General features: G+C 46.9%; 1 long non-coding RNA gene across 1 annotated transcript in view; it reads right to left on the reverse strand.

The window, feature by feature from the left end:
- Nucleotides 1-264: 264 nt before the first annotated feature.
- The window catches only part of LOC112661784 (uncharacterized), a 47382-nt gene continuing 30932 nt past the window's right edge, over nucleotides 265-16714 (reverse strand). Inside the window, exon 3 of the long non-coding RNA XR_003137964.3 lies at nucleotides 265-1335. This is a non-coding gene — a long non-coding RNA (uncharacterized LOC112661784). The remainder of the gene's footprint in view (nucleotides 1336-16714) is intronic.

Below are 16714 nucleotides of genomic sequence, written 5' to 3' on the forward strand. Positions count from 1 at the left end.
AGTCTCCCGCTTTCCCGCTCACTAGCCAGATGGCTTTGGGGAGTTAAGATAACAAATATGCTAAGCTACCATTCCCTTATCCAGAAGAAAGTGATAATAATGCTTATCTCCAATGGTGGTAATGAAAATTCAATAACATAATATGAAGAAGAATTTAGCATAATGACTGGCACGGAGTAAGCATTCTATAAGAGTAATCCACCATATTGTGATGGTTAGTTGTGTAACTATTTCTTTTCCTCTACAAGATTATAAACTCTGTGATGATAGGCATCATGACTTTATTGCTCATTGCGGTATTTCCAGGACCAAGCACTGAGCTGGATAGAATATGTAGTCAATGTAGAAATGGATGGATGGATGGATGGATGGATGGATGGATGGATGGATGGATAGATGGATGGGCTTATATGTAAGCTACTTTAGGTACCAACCATTACATAAAACCCAATTTACCTGGTTAGCTCCACAATATGTGCTGAGCCATTGCTGTGCATGCTAGGCATTGTGCCCAGTGCTGCTGAAAAGGAAAAACAGAGTGTCCTTTATTGTCTATGAGCTTATAGAAGCTCAAGATTCTCAATGGGAACATACAGGGCAACAGCCCTAGACAGCGTGGACTGAGCATCATGAAGGTGACAAGCCAGGAGACTCTTCGAGGCATAAAAGAGGAAATGGTCTCATTTATGTTGGGTGATCTGGGAAGTTTTTCTGGAGGTAATGAGATGTGAGACAGTGTTTTGAGTCTGGGCAATGTTGCTATTGGATGAGAGCAAAAAGGGAAAATCATTCTGGTAATGTTATAGGATAGGGGAAGTAAGCCTGCAAGAGCCAGCCTGACCCAGTGCTTAGATGGCTTGGAATACTGGCTAAAGACTCTGGGCTGCCGCTTAAAGGAGGGGAGGATGGGTGATGATTTCTGACCCAGGAAGTAACACAATGAAGCAAGTCTATAAGACAATGGCAGTCTTGGCCTGGACAAATAGCTGATCCAACCCAATTGTGGGGACTCAGTTCCTAGTTTTTAAAAATGGGGGTGAAGCCAGATTATAAGAAGTTGCCAACCTTCGATTTCAACACCTCTCTGGAATTTGTTGTTTTGAGGGCATGATCTGGATCCTTGCCCTTGACAGTCTTGATATCTAAGTCTCCTTTGTTCACTATCTTGCCCTGTTAATGATCACTGTGATTTCACTGGCTCCCTGAGCTGGGCAGCTCCTCTTCTGTGGGTTCCCACTGTGAACCTATCCTCATGCTCCTCCCAGGGTGCTGGAAGTTTCCTCTTCACCTCTCAGCAGGGCAGTTTCAGGAATCAGTCATCCATGGGGCTTGTCTCTGAGTGTTGAAAGTGGAATAAAGGATAAGTCAGATCTTTAGCAGTCCTTGCCAAGAACCCCAAAACCCCAAAACCTCAGTCTGTGGGTGATAACCCTCCCCATCTGGGCATAAAAGTAGCCTCCCTTAAAAAAGCAAGTTTCGTCTCATCAGCAGCTGTCACAGACATGGGGCGGAAACCCAGCCCTATCCTGGGAATCCACTTGCAAACAGACAGGTACAGAACCTTTCTCCATCCTTGATTTGTGATGCCAAACTCTATTGTAAAACATTTGCTTGAAGAAAGTATCAAAGTGGGTTTATTTCTATTACAAATAACACCCAAATATTTCCCAAATGGTTTCTGAAATCAGTCCTGTGCACTTTTTAAAAGCTTTAAATGTTTCCAAATTCTTTTGAAATTTGTAGTGATTGATACAGGTTTTTGAGTTTAGTATTACTGCTCATGTCACATTTTCGCCTGATTTCCAGTCTTTTGTGGTATCCTTGATTAGTAAGGTACTTGATTTTATCTTTTACTGTGGGCCTTTGAATGTAGGAAAATGTTGAAATGATTCATCAATCATAATAAAAGACTTCAAAGGGATCCCAGTTAAACTTCAGGATTCTGAAGCACAGTCAACTTCTTGTATTTCAACTTCAGGACAATGAGACTAGTGGAGAATTTTGCTTAAAATGCCTAATGAGTATGTTAGTCACATCTAAAAATCATCTGTTGTCCACATGTTCACTATATATGTATACATATATATATGGAGATTGTGCATTACATCCGACAACCATTTATTATGTAGCAAGATATGGTTTTGGCTATTCATTTCCACTGATCCAGTCCCTGAACATCAGAGGCCACTGTTAAAGAAAATTCCTTGGGGTGGGAGCCCTGTCCCACCAAAGCCAGAGAGACTGCATCACACCTGATTCATGCTGTACAAGCTCCAGTTTGAAACATAAAGTTTAAACCCAGCAAATGATTACTTTTAAATCACAATTCGGAAACGTTTTTTTCTGTTGTGCTTATATGAATCCTACCTTATAGTTTTCAAATTAAGTGTTTGGACGAAGTATTTAAAAAGACAAGATATCCGGTATGTGTTTCGTATTAATAAAGATTTTAGAAATAATAGTGCAGATGTAAAAAGGAACACCATCAAAAATAAAGAACGCTTTTTTAGATCTTAAAAGTTCTCATCACAAGGAAAAACTTCTCTATGTATGGGGAGATGTTGACTTATCGCAGTGATCATTTTTAAATATATACAAATACCGAATTATTTTGTTGTACACTTGAAACTAATATAATGTCATATGTCAATTATACTTCAAGGAAAAATAGGAACTTTCCTTTTGAAATAGACGTTTAAAGTTCATGGTCTTTATATACAGGCTTCCAGTCGTTTATACATAGGCAGGCTTTCGGTTATGGAATGAATAAGTCAGGGGAATAAAAGGCACAGCAAAGAATATAGCCAATGATCCTGTAGTACTGGTGGCATGTAGCATGGTGACCTGTAGCATGGTGACAGCTGGTAGCTACACTTCTGGTGAGCATAGCATAATGTACAACCTTTGAACCACTATGCTATGCACCTGAAACTAATGTAGAATTGTATGTCAACTATACTCACATAAAAAATATCGTAAATATAATATAGTACATGGCTCCTATTTCTTGTCATGGATTTCATGAGTAGTTGCTAAATCGAGGTACTGAGGAACACAGCAATCAAACACATCCCTTCTCTGGGGTGTTGTCCACAAGCTCAAGAGAAACAGACACTTAAGTGCCTGTAATTCTGGGCTGACTGGCAAATTGCAAACCAGGGTCGTAAGTGACATCAAGCCTGTAAGGAAGGGCAGCGTGGGTGGGCTGGTTAAGCATCTGCCCTCAGCTCAGGTCATGATCCCAGGGTCCTGGGATCGAGTCCCACATCTGGCTCCCTGCTCAGTGGGGAGACTGCTTCTCCCTCTCCTCCCTGTTCCTGCTCTCTCTCGCTATCTGTCACTAAATCTGTTTCTCTCAAATAAATAAAAATAAATTAAAAAAAAAACTGCAAGGAAAAAGTGATCTGTTCTCAGTGGTGGAATCAGGAGAGTCTTTACATGGTGATTCCATTTACGTTAGGTCTTAAAAGGTAAGCAGGACTTCAACACCCAGAGAAGCCCCCAATCAAGAATAGCATGGCCATAGGCCAAGAACATGAGAAGGATGGCTCAGCTCTAAGGCAGCTGGTACTGGGGGGGCTTGGAGGGCAGGCCAGGTGAGAGGCACTAGGAATGCAAGATGGGGGTAGAGTGGGGGGACATGACAACACCTGTCCTCAACATGGTAAATTAGAACCAGGTTGTAAAGGGCTCCAAATGTGTGCTAGGGACTTAGGACATTTCTCTGCGGAAAATGGGTTCAGAGAAGGTTTTGAACAAAGAAGGACTTGAGACAGATGAATCTCATGGTGAGCTGAAGGTTGGAATGAGGAGGAAAGATTCACTGGGAGATGAGTGTACGGCTTATGCCAAAATCAGGTGGGCTTCAACCTGAAAATCAATGGTGGAGACAGGAAGAAAAGCAGGTGCATTTCAGCAGTAATTCAACATGGGTAACTGATAGCATCTGAGGGGCTAAAGATGACTCCAGACCTTCCAACTGGGAAAGGTGGACAGTTAGGGAGGGAATTAAGAAAGAGAATGCAAGAGAAAATGCAGATGTGAAAACAATGAAGTAACCGATGCTTCCTCTTTTAATAAGTGACCCCCAATTTGAGTCTTAAAGTCTTCAGGTTTGCTGGTTAAAAAGGAAAAGCTAGGGACGCCTGGGTGGCTCAGTGGTTGAGCATCTGCCTTTGGCTCAGCGTGTGATCCCGGCGTCCCCGGATCGAGTCCCACATTGGGCTCCTTGGGGGAGAGACTGCTTCTCCCTCTGCCTATGTCTCTGCCTCTCTGTATCTCTCATAAATAAATAAAATCTTTAAAGAAAAAGCCAAAAAAAAAAAAAAGGAACACACTCCAGAAAAGGAAAAAAACATAAGCAAAGCCACAGAGATGAGAGTCTGAGGCTGTCAGAATAGGCAGAAAAAGAATATGGTGGCATAAAATGAGGCCCAAGTGGCAGGATGGCAGAGGGGCAAATGTGAGAAATATTTAGGAGGCAAAAATCAATAGCATCTGATGATGTAGGGGATAAGGGAGATGGGGAGGATCAAGAAAGTATCTCAGGTTTCAAGCTTAAGTGACCCCGGGGAATTCGCTCCCACATTGGAAATGGAGAAGAGATGGGAAGAAGGATACAAGCCAGGGAGAGATGATTGATGCCATTTTGACAGCGCTGAGTTTAAGGTGTCAGGAAGACAGTTTCGACCCAGAGAGGGGTGCAGAGGTGAGCCCAGGGAACCAAGGAGCAGAGATGATGATGAAGATTCGAGGAGCATTACATTGCCAGCAGCAAAGAAAATCCTGCCTGTCGGTGGCATTGCTTTGAAAAAGCAAAGAGAAAGAGAGCCTGCAAATCTCTCTCTGCCGACAAAGGAACCAAAGACTGAGCATTCACATAGGTCAGAAGAAAAGAAATAATCTGAAAGTAGTGTGGTCAAGAGGTCTCGATACCATAAGACCCCTTGGCGGTAATGAGTGCAGCAAAGGATAAGTTCCTGATTCATCCATAAGCAGGCCACGTGCTATTCCACCCACCATGGAATCATCCGGTTGCGCAGCAATTCGGCTCTTCATTAATTCCTGCTGATAAATGGAAATACCTTTTATGCCACCAGGATCTCTGAAGGATGCTTCCTGCTTCTTGCACCTATGCTCCAATCAATGCTTCGCACTTTGAACATTCATACGCTAGGGCAATCGGAGAGGCAAAACCATTTACAGAACAGATTAGAAAATACCCACCTGAGTGGCTCAGCTGGGGAAGCAGCTGCCTTCCGCTCAGGTCATGATCCCGGGATCCTGGGACCAAGCACTACCTGGGGCTCCCTGCTTCTCCATCTCCCTCTGCCCCTCCCCGCGACCACGCTCTCTCGCTCTCTCTGGCTCTCTCTCTAATAAATAAATAAACGCCTATTTTTAAAAAAAAGAAAGAAAAAGAACAAGACAATGTCCATCTAATGCTCTATCGAAAGGCAAGAGATTTCTGTATCGTAGGCCCCTAGTGATGAAAGGTTCAGACTTCAGGTGTTCTTTATGGACAGAAACTTCTTACTTAATCGGAGCTGGTGAAAGAGCACGTCTGCCCAGATTCATCCACTGAACTTTTCTGGTTTCAGCCCGAGCAGCCCCGGGGAGCTCTCTTTGGGAGACTTGCATAAATGTGGAAAGTGGATGACGTCACCCGAACCGGGCCCTCGGACGAGCTGACACCACACTTAACACAAGCCCAAGAAAGGCAGGAACCCAATCAGCTCAAATAGGCACGGCGGCCGAACTTGATCCGCCAGGACTTCTCGCTCCTAGAGCAAGATGAAATAATCACTGTCTAGAACCTCTGGGTCTTCCATTATTAAATGGAGCAACTTCTGTAACCGAAGTCGAATAACCTCACAGGCCTGCTGACCACCCTTGGCGACAGAAACAGCCAGCAGCGCGGGTAACGAGGCCCCGGATCGCGCAGCAGAGGGAGCCAGGGAAGGGAAGCGGGTCTTTAACCCTTAGTTACAGGACGGAGTGGCTCATCAGGCGCCCCCCCCCCCCAGCCCTCTCTCCCCGGCCCTCTCTGCCCGCCTGCCACCCCCCTGGGGAGGTTGTGTCCTTCTTTCATTCCTTGTGTCAGATTTCGGGCTGACACGTGGTAATTGATTCCGTTGCTGGTTAGACCGGTGTTAAGTGGGAGGGATCAAGTTTCAGTGAAAACAAATAGCACTTCATGGGTCTGACCTTTCCTCTTTGGAGCTTTTGTTGTGGTCGGCCCTGGGATGTGCAGCCCTGGGATGTGCTGCTCCAACGTGCGGGTGAGCCCCGGTGCGCCTCTGCCTGCAGTCCCCGGCTTCACCTTCACCCGCTCCCCGTGCGCCAGTGGCAGCTGGGCTGTCTCAGTGTCACTTCTGGCTTGATGACAGCCCAGCAGCAGGTGGGAGCTCGGATTCACACCAGAGAACCCGTGTCCAAGAGACCAAGGCGGCTGAGCGGGGCCAGAGCCTTCTAGGGTCACACACCTTCCTGGAGATGACTGCCACTCCCTGGGATAAGAAGAGTAACCCCTCGAATGACAGCACGCCTGTCCACGTGCTGCTTCCAGCTTGGGGCACAATCCCGGCTTTGTGCTCCATCCACCAGAAGGAGGTGTCAGCACGGAGCCTTGACCAGCCTGAAGTTCAAAGTGACCCCAGAAGAATGAAGACGTTTTGGCTTATTGTCTTGAATGCCTCCTGCATTTTCCAGAACTTCTTCAGGACCGACGGGTGCATTTCCCCAGGGCTGGGGGGCGGGGGGGGGGCAGTCTGTCCTCTGCAGATGCTGCCTTTGGCTGAAGGGAACCACTTTGCACAAGATCATACCCTTTTCCTGCAACAGCTGGAATCCAAGGACCCACTGACAGGTCAGGAGCATGACAGCCTGACCCTCCTGTTTTGACTCAGCATGACTCCAAGGACCACGCCAGTGTCCCAGGGGGGTAACAGCAGCATTGTGTAGCCTCTCATCTCCCCCTTCCTGCTTCATTCCTTCCTCCTGGATCGTAAGAGTGCCCCCTAACAAAGATCCCACATGCTAATGCCCCCCTCAGAGTCTGCCTCCCTGGAACCCAGCCTCACACCAGAAGTGCTTCAGGACAGTGGAGGCTCGCGGATAGGATTCTGGAGCTTGACTACCCACTGCCTGGCCAGCAATGAGGACCCCACCATGTAGCCCCTGGCTCACAGAGGGAGTGTAGTTGCTGAAACTTCCACCACAGTGAACTAGGGTGGCCTATGGGGCAGGAAACACTCAAGCATCAGTTGCTTGAGAAATCCCTATGGGATGGAGTCTTTCCCAAGACATGAGATTCCCCATTGCTGGGGGCTGCTGATGTTTGGGAGAGTCACCATGAAGGTCTAAGGACATCAACCATCAGCTGAATACTAAGCGTGGCAGCCAGAAGTCTTCCTTGCCAGTCTGTGAAGGGACTCGGCCACTCATATTCAAATTGCAGAGAAAGCTAAGGATCAGGCCCGGGACTCACTCGGAAAGCCAGCAGAGCTACACAGAACTTTATCCCCCAACCTGGCAACTCTGCTAGGGCAAAACTCCGAGCTCCTGTATAAAAGAACGGCATCCTGACGTACGGAGTAGGGCTGTCCAGAGCGATGCCCTCCGGTCTTGAATCCTAGAGCCCCTCGAATTCTCTGAGCCTCCAGAAGAGGCCACTCCTCCCAGTCAGGGCTAGAGCCTTCCTATTGCTTGAGGACATTGTGCAGAGACCTTTACCCTGAGAGATGCACACACACACACACACACACACACACACACAGAATCTCTACCCCCTCCCCTCAGGCCACTAGCCTTAGGTCACAATGATGAGCCAGGGAAATAAATGCTGGGCTTTCCAAGGGAGGAAAGGGATGGCCCCTGAAGGACCTGCAGGCCCCAGGCACCATGTCCTGGCTGGAGCCGGGAGAGGATGGAGACGCTGGCCCTCGGGGCTCTGGATCAGGGGCAGGACACAAAGTCGAAGAAGGAACAGTGTATCAACAAGGGAACACTGTCCTGTGCTATGGATGCAACACCTGGATCAGTCTGCTCAGGCTGCTGGAACAAAGCACCACAGACCCGGAGGCTTAAACTACAGATATGCATTTCCTCACAGTCCTGGAATCTAGAAGACTGGTATCAGAGTGTCAGCAGGGTTAGTTTCCTCTGAGGGCCTCCTTCCTTGGCTTGTAGGTGGCTGCCTTCCCCCCCCCCCCCCCGGGTCCTCACGAGGTCTTCCGTCTGTGTGTGTGTGCGTCCTAATCTCCTCTTCTTCTAAAGACACCAGTCAGATTAGATTAGGGCTCACCCTAATGGCCTCATTTTAATTTAATTATTCCTTTGAAGAGCCTGTATGCAAACACAATCACATTCAGAGGTACAGGAGTTTAGTACTTCAACATATGGATTTATGGTGGTCGCGGGGCGGGGGGGGGTTACACAATTCATACAACACCCCGAATAAACTCCAAGAGGTAGAACTAGCTTGCTGCTGGAGTGGCTCTTGGAAGCTTGGAGCAAATGATGGCCATTCTAAAGAAGAACAAAGTGCCAGAACTGCATGATGGACAGTGAAGGAAGGATAGAAAGGCTCAGGGGAGTGTGGGCAGCATGACCGAACATTCCGTGTGAGGCCAGAAAACCCAGCAGATGCTCTTCCATGGGAAGACGCTGAGGGCATGCCACCTGCTGAAGCGATGACGAGTGAGCTGGTCAGCTGACAGCATCACTGGAAACCTCAGTGGGTGCCCTTCTCTGCAGGGCAGGGCGGCAGGAGACGGCAATACAGAATTCTGCAGCCCACTGGTTTAACAATGGGGATGACAAGACCCAAAATACGAGGGATCCCTGGGTGGCTCAGAGATTGAGCGCCTGCCTTTGGCCCAGGGCGTGATCCTGGGGACCTGGGATGGAGTCCCACATCTGGCTCCTTGCATGGAGCCTGCTTCTCCCTCTGCCTATGTCTCTATCTCTCTCTTTGTGTCTCTCATGAATAAATGAAATATAAAAAAAAAAAAGACCCAAAATGCGAGAGGCCAGCAGCTGTACTCAGCTACTGGAAGCTGGACTGACAATTGTCCTAATGAGTAGCAAAGTCAAAGTCATGTTCTGAGGGTGATCTCGGCAGAGGTAAGAGATGAGTGTTCCAGAACAGCGCCCCCAGAGGCCAGGTACAGCAACTAACCAAAGTATTGCTCCATCCATCTCTCCCCTCACTCCCCACCAAGTCCCCCTCCCCCCTTCCCACCTCCTCCCCAGAGGACTCCGTGCTGGAGGATCAGGACACTGGGTGAGTGAACCCATTCCCTAGCCATTACTCTAGACCGTACATGAATCACAGGGATGGGAATACTTGGCAGTGGCAACTGCCCACGCAGATAAGAGCTACCATAGTGAGGCAATCTAAGGGGAAGACTCTAAAACTGCCCCCTACCCTAGCCAAGATAGCAAATTAAAAAACATCATATCTTGGGGTGGATTCTAAAGCTTAGAATTACCTTCAAAGATTTGCAGGATGCATGGCGTGGCCCCTATCATATCACCATTTAATTAATCAGTCTGGTCCCTGCAGAAAGAAACCAGACGGGTGCTGGAGGATGATGGACGCCCGTGAACTGAAACTGAGGCTTCCTTGCTAGACAGTATATCTTAACTAAAGTGGAGGATGCTCAGGTACACAGAATAGAGCCTCTGATCTGGGGATTGTGCCCTTTGCACCCGTATCCAGAAGGAGGATCAGAAACAGTTTGCCTTTACTCAAAACAGACAAAGGTATTCACTTTCAGTGTTGACCCAAGGCTGTGTTAACTCTCCCCTCTCTGTCATCATACAGTCTGAGGAGGCCTGGACCAGCTGGACATCTGCAGAGCATCACCCTGGTGATGACACCATGTGAACGAGGCCTGATGAGCAACAAGTGGCAAATACCCTGGGGCTTTTTATAAGTCAGATTCATGCAATAAACACAATGGGAAGTAACTCCATGAGGACCCAAGGGCTTGCCACAGCAGTACAGGTCCCAGATCATGCCTGGGTGGCTCAGTCAGTTAAATACCTGCCTTCAGCTCATGTCATGATCTTGGGCTCCCTGCTCAGCAGGGAGTCTGTTTCTCCCTCTCTCCCTCTGCCCTTCCTGCTCATTCTCATTCTCTCTCTCTCTCTCTCTCTCTCTCTCTCTCAAATAAATAAAATCTTTAAAAATAAAAAATAAAGAACCCAGATCTGGGGTATGCCAAGACATCTTAGCCAAAGGAAAGAACAAATTATTGCATCTCCCCCTCACTAAAGCAAAGACTTCAGCACAACACTCAGTGGGTTTCTTTGGGCTCTTTGGATTCGGCAGTTAGGAATACTGCTCACATCCATTTAACAAGGGACCCAAGTGTTTTGAATAGGAGCCAAACAGGAAAAGGGTCTGTAAAAAAGGTCCAGGCTGAAAGGCAAGTGGCTTACCAATTTAAGCCTTATGTCCCAGCAGACCCTATGGCGTTAGAAGCATTAGTGATGGAAAAAAGACACTGTGTGGAAGTTTTGGCAATCTACATTAGGAAAATCACGACTCAGGTAGACACTTAAATTTCTGGAGCAGGCCATGTCAACTACAGCAAATAACTACACAAGTCTAGAGAGAACAGTTCCTAGCATGCTATTGGGCCCTGGAAGAAATGGAGAGTACCTGACCCCAGGACACCAAGTAACCAGTCATCCATGACAGGCTGGGTTGCATCATACCCATCAAGCCACATGGTTGGGCAAGCCCAGCTGTAATCCCTTGTGAAGCAGATCTCCATATCAAGGGCATAAGCAAGCCATACAATCAGGCAGCCCAGACCCCCCACAGTACTTACCACCATTGCATTACCACCATCTCCTTAGCTCATATTTATTGCCACATGGAACATCTGTTTTGAACAGCTAATGGAGAAGGAAAAAGCCCAAGCTTGATTTATCCTGGGGTCAGCTGAATATGAGGGTACAAGCCAAAAATAGCCAGGGGCTGCTTAATAGCCTCATTCCCAGGGTAGCCTTGAAAGACAATAGTGAGAGGGAATCATCCCAATGGACAGAGCTTTGGATGGCACATTCCCCATGTTTAGGGGAATTAAAAAGTGCCAGCGTCCAGGTAGCATAAACCTCTTATACCTCAGTGGGATGTCCTGGGTAGTCTATGTCACTTGTTTCCAAACCTAGCTGAGCATCAGAATTACTTGAGAAACTTCTAAATGGAGGTCCCCAAGCCCTTCCCCCCAATTACTAAAATAGACACTCCAGATATGGAGCTCATACATCTATATTTTAAACAAGATCCATAAGTGATTCTGATATCACTAGTCTTTGAACTGGTGTATGGGAAACATTGGTCTAAGTGATTAGCAATGTCCCGGTGAGGATCAACAATATTGATAATATTGATAATATAGCAAGCATGTAACTAAGTCTGTTGTGGTAATCATTTTGCTGTACACACGCATATCAAATCATCACATTGTACACCTTAAAATTATAAAATGTTAAATGTCAGTTATTTTTCATGTAGCTGGGGAGAAAAAGACAAAGTATTTTTTTTAAAAAGCAAACAATGTAACACAAATGCTTTAATACATATTAACTTTTTTTTAAATTCTCACAACCACCCTATGAGGTATGTGTTACTGTGTTATTATTAACTTCATTTTCTATTAAGAACATTGAAGTTGCTCAAGGTCCTATAGCAAGTGATTGACAGAGGCAGCATTGAAACTTAGGCCCTGCGCTTGGTCATGAAGCCATAGTGAAAAGAGCAGTCAAGAAGAGAATGAGGAAGAAAATCTGTAATCCACAAAGCACGTACAGATTGTAGAGCGAATTCCTGTATTTACCTTAAAAGAAGACAAATTGTTTTCCAAATTCTTCGACTTCAAGGACAGAACCCATTTGCAATAGCATATGAGCGCCACCTAGTGGGCAGATAAGGCCGCTCCGAGTAAACGCTCTAAGTTTCAGCAAGGACAGAAAAGTTATTAAAATTAGTACACTCCAGTTTCCTAATTCGGGAATGAGAGAATTCCAATTCCAGAAGGATGAATTATTTGACCTCCAGAAAAGTTTTAAAAATACAGTGAGGATGGGACGCTTGGGTGGCTCAGCAGTTGAGCATCTGCCTTCGGCTTAGGGCGTGATCCCAGGGTCCTGGGATCGAGTTCAGCCTCTGGCTCTTTGCAGGAAACCTGCTTCTCCCTCTGCTTTTGTCTCTGCCTCCCTCTGTGTGTCTCTCGTGAATAAATAAATAAAATCTTTTTAAAAAAATAGAGTGAAGATATAAAAAATGAGGAAAAACATCAAAACAGGTAAAGTCAATAATTTTTTTTTGTTTTTTTGTTGTTTTTTTTTTATGAAGAGACAATGGTAATAAAACATAAAAGAGAAAAGGCCATATGGAAAACCATTTTAAGTTTATATCCTTATAATAAATTTATTATAGGCATACACTAAAATCTTTTCATGACTAAGTAATCTTTTCCAGGTATTCTCTTAATCCAGCACCTTCTTCCTGTCCAGGTGTTAAGACAGGGCTGCCTAAGAAGCTGAGAAGTGCTGGAAGTTTAGGAATCCACTACTTGTCTTCTTGATTTTCAAGACAGTCATTTTCTCTAAGATCTGTTGAACCCACCCACACAGCAGCAAGGCAAGATGGCACTGAATTCATGCAGTGGGAGCCAGTTCATTGTGTGTGGAGCAGGGCTGGAAAGAAGATGGCAAGGGCCATGAGCAGGACATGATGTCAGGGTCCCAGGAGGCATCATCCAGGACAGAGCCAGGGTACAACAGAGTTGGAAGACAGAGGGTGTTTCCCTGAGCAGAGGCTGGCCTCCGAAGCTGATGACAGTGTCTCCAAGTCCTCAAACCCATCAGGGTTCATCTCACTGCTTCCCAAATTCCTATTCGACTTTAAATAGGAGACATAATAGCCCTTTAGTGGGATTTGTTTTGGGGACAAATGTCCCCACGAAATGGATAAATCTGAAAAACCTGATGCTAAACGAAAGAAGCCAGACGCAAAAGGCCACATGTAGGATTCCATTTATTTGGCTTATCCAGCTATAGGTGAATCCATAGCGACAGGATGCCAACTCGCGGTTGCCAGGGGCTGCGGGGAGCAGGGCGGGGTAAGAGTCTGGGAAGTAACTGCTTGACAGGTTAGGAGGGTTTTACACTGGAGTGATGAAAATGTTTTGGAACTAGATTAGGGGAATTGGTTGTACAACACTGTGCATGCACTAAATGCCACTAAATTGCCTGCTTTAGAATTGCTAATTTGATGCTACTTAAATTTTACCTTAATAAAAACATATATAAATATATGTATTTATTTATACACTTCCTTCCGTGGCCAAGCCCAGAAATATTACAAAATTTTAACTCTGTCTTCCATTTTAGGATTTTAGACCAGAGTATTTTCAATTTTGAGTATTTGGGTGAGAATTATTTCTAAGATTGAATTAGGAACTGAGGCCATCATCCTCCAAATGGAGAAGATTATTCCAGCCTTCTATGGGAACAGGGGCTGCTAGTAAGAAATGGGGGTGGGGGAGATGTCACCTACAGGCCGTCGAAGGGAAAAGACAGCTCATCCTTAGCAGTTAAGTTGTTCTACAAAAAAGTCAGAAAACAAGCTACTCCAACTCAGAGCTGTGCTTTGCACCAGGTTTCGATGCTTGGATGGCTGGGGTAGGTCTGACAAGAAGCAAGGAGGTTTGGCCCTATCTCTTCATGACCCCAGGGCACAAGAAACCTGGAGTCTGGAAGAAGCCAGCACCTCATCTGCAAAGCTTTCTCTCGAGAAGCATCAGAAGGCAATCAGCAACTGGCCGACAAGCACAAATTCCAAACACACACCCAGCTAATGGAAACCACACACACACACACACACACACACACACACACGAGATATTTTCTACCTGCCAGTGACAATCTGGAGCAGGAGAAGCAGAGAGAAAATAGCCTCGGGGGCTTTATTCAGAATACTCTACATCTAAGGGCAAATTGAGTTTCTCAAAAATAAAGGCTTTCTGTTTACAAACATACTGTTTTTGCCAAAAAGAATTCTTTATTTTAGGTGCTTTGGGAAAACTGCAGAGTCCTCGGGTTTGGGGCCAAAGACGCCCAAATGTTGCAATCCTAAACCTTTGGCAGTGACAAAAACATGTTTGCAAGTGGAAAGTTTTCGGTGCAGACTTTTCGTGTTGTTTTGTTTGGGTGTGCGTTTGTTTGCTTGCTCGGTGCCAAAGGATTTCCTCCACATCTTCCCGGAACCGGGGAGCGGGGGTCGTCACTGCATTCAGGACATTGGCCCCAAACCACCTGCACCCTCATTTGTACATCGCAAATGGCTGGAGGCCATACAAGAGCAGCCATGGAATTCAGGGAGCCACCATTTCCCGTCTTCAAACTGAACCTGGAGCCTTGTCAGGTGGCACAGTCAGATGGACCAAGAGGAGCTCTCGCTCCCTCCCTGCGGGGTTTCATGTGGGCACAGTGGATTTCTGCCTTTGTGTCTCTGGTTAACCCAAATTTTCTCCCTAGGTCCAGCCCCAGCAGGTCACCTTTCCATCCCTTTCCAGCCTTGGGTGGCTACTGCCTGTGCTGAGGCACCAGCCCAGCATCTTAACTCTGGCTTCCTACCTTCCTGCCTACTGAACGTAGACACTTAGAGAAGACCAGCCCAGCAGAGCCTTTCCAGATAGTTCATCACGTTGTATCAGAGCCGGGCCTATAGTCTTGAAGTCCAAGTGTTTCAATTTACGAGGCACAGGCACTTAAGAACTCAGAAGCTGAGCCTGAATCCTGCCCAGGAACAGAAGAGGGTCCGAGGGCCCCACGCAGACACTGGACAAGGGCAGGTGAGGGAGCAGGCCTCGCGGGGATGGCATGGGGAGAGCCCGAGTCAGAGCCCAGAGCCCTCCCATCACCGGTGGAGGAGCCGCAAGGGGACAGATTGGGTGTCCTCATTCAGCCCTGCGGGTGTTCCAGAAAGCTCTGAGCTCCGGTGCCTCCTCCCCTGTCTGGTGGGAGTCTAGGCGCTCGGCAGGGACAACCCAGGGCTGAAGGCTGCTCTCGTCCTCTCCTCCACCTCAGACCACCCCACCCACTCCTCCCTCCTCACTGGCCTTTCAGGGAACCACATCTTCTGAGTCACTCACTCGCGATTCTTGGCATCGACGATGCTGCCTCCATCTCCCCCCTTAGCTCATGTACTGCCAAATACCATGGATTTTACCTCCCTGGTGTCTTTAACATCCGTCCCTGGTTTTCATTATCGTTGTCACCACTGGATGCCAGGATCTCATCATGTCTCGATGGAGCCAATTTAATATTCCCTAATTAATACCCCACCTATAATTAATACCCTAATGTCTCCCTCACATGAGTCTGTAAACTTCTGTGCTACTTGTAATCAACTCCTGTTTCCCTCCTTAGGCTGTATCCCTCTCTGTTCCCCCTCCTTCTTCCCCATCTCTACAGATACATCACCACCCCCATTCCCTGTTCCAGATAGACTGTGGGTTTTTTTCCCCCAGTGTCTCCAATGCCGGGGTGATAGTGTCTCCCTTTAGCACCCCACCCTCACCCCCCGGAAGCTGTTCTCTCTGCCTGGAACACTCTAGCCCTCCCTCCTTCCATCTAACTCCTACTCATCTCCCAGATGGCCTAGGTGTCATTTCCTCCAGGAAGACCCGCCATGCTTTCAGCAATGGGAGGCAGAAACACTGATTCCCGTTGGCAGAGATGATAAGGAAATATATTAATGCCATTAAACAGGAGACTCAAAGGTAAGGTGTAGGTGGGTTCAGGGGTGTCATGTTGCTGTCACCAATGAGCTGTTTCTTGTTTCTTTGCCACTCCTGGTATCAGCTTCACCTTCAGCAGATGCTTCCCCCTGTTCTACTCCAGAAACTATAATGTCCAGGGGAAGAAGAGAGTTTTCTTTCTGTAGTTTCTCTTAGGTGCTGAGATATTTCCAGAAGCATCCCCTCCTTCCCTAACCACCACCAGACTTCCCCTTACAACTCTTGGCCAAAATTATTTCCTGTGTCCATCACTCACTCAAGCACTGGTGAGGGGTGTGGCATTACTGGCATTACCTGTTGGGCTACCTCTCATACTTGGATTTGAGGTCAGCCTCCCCCGAGGCACAAGATGGTGTGGCAAGCAGTCGATACCCTATCAAAACCCAGATTCCGTTTGGAAGGAAGTGAGAAGCAACAGGTAACCAGAGTTCACTCTCCTTCACATTGGATTCTGTGTTCCTTTTATGGCTAGCTGCCTTAGTCCATCTAAACAGGAACCATAGACTAAGTGGCTTATCAATAACAGAAATTTCTCACAACTCTGGAGGCTGGGAAGTCCAAGATCAAGGAACCAGGAGATCCAGTGTGGGCCTGCTTGGTGAGGGCCTGCTTCCTGGTCCACAGGAGGCATCTTCTCACCCTGTCCTCACATGACAGAAGGGGCAAGGGCCCTCTGGGGCCTTTGATAAGAACACTAGTCATTAAGGACACCTCACAGTCATGAGAGCTCCATCTTTATGACCTGAGGGAATCACTTCCCAAAGGCCCACCCCCTCCAGACACCATCTTATTGGGGGTTAGGATTTCAACAAATGAATTTGGAGTGACAAAAGCATTCTGCAAATGCAAAAGCACTTGCATCTGCCCCTCAAAAATTCATGTCCTTTTCA

The sequence above is a fragment of the Canis lupus genome, chromosome 31 (assembly GCF_003254725.2).
Source record: "Canis lupus dingo isolate Sandy chromosome 31, ASM325472v2, whole genome shotgun sequence".
Classification (NCBI taxonomy): Eukaryota; Metazoa; Chordata; class Mammalia; order Carnivora; family Canidae; genus Canis; species Canis lupus.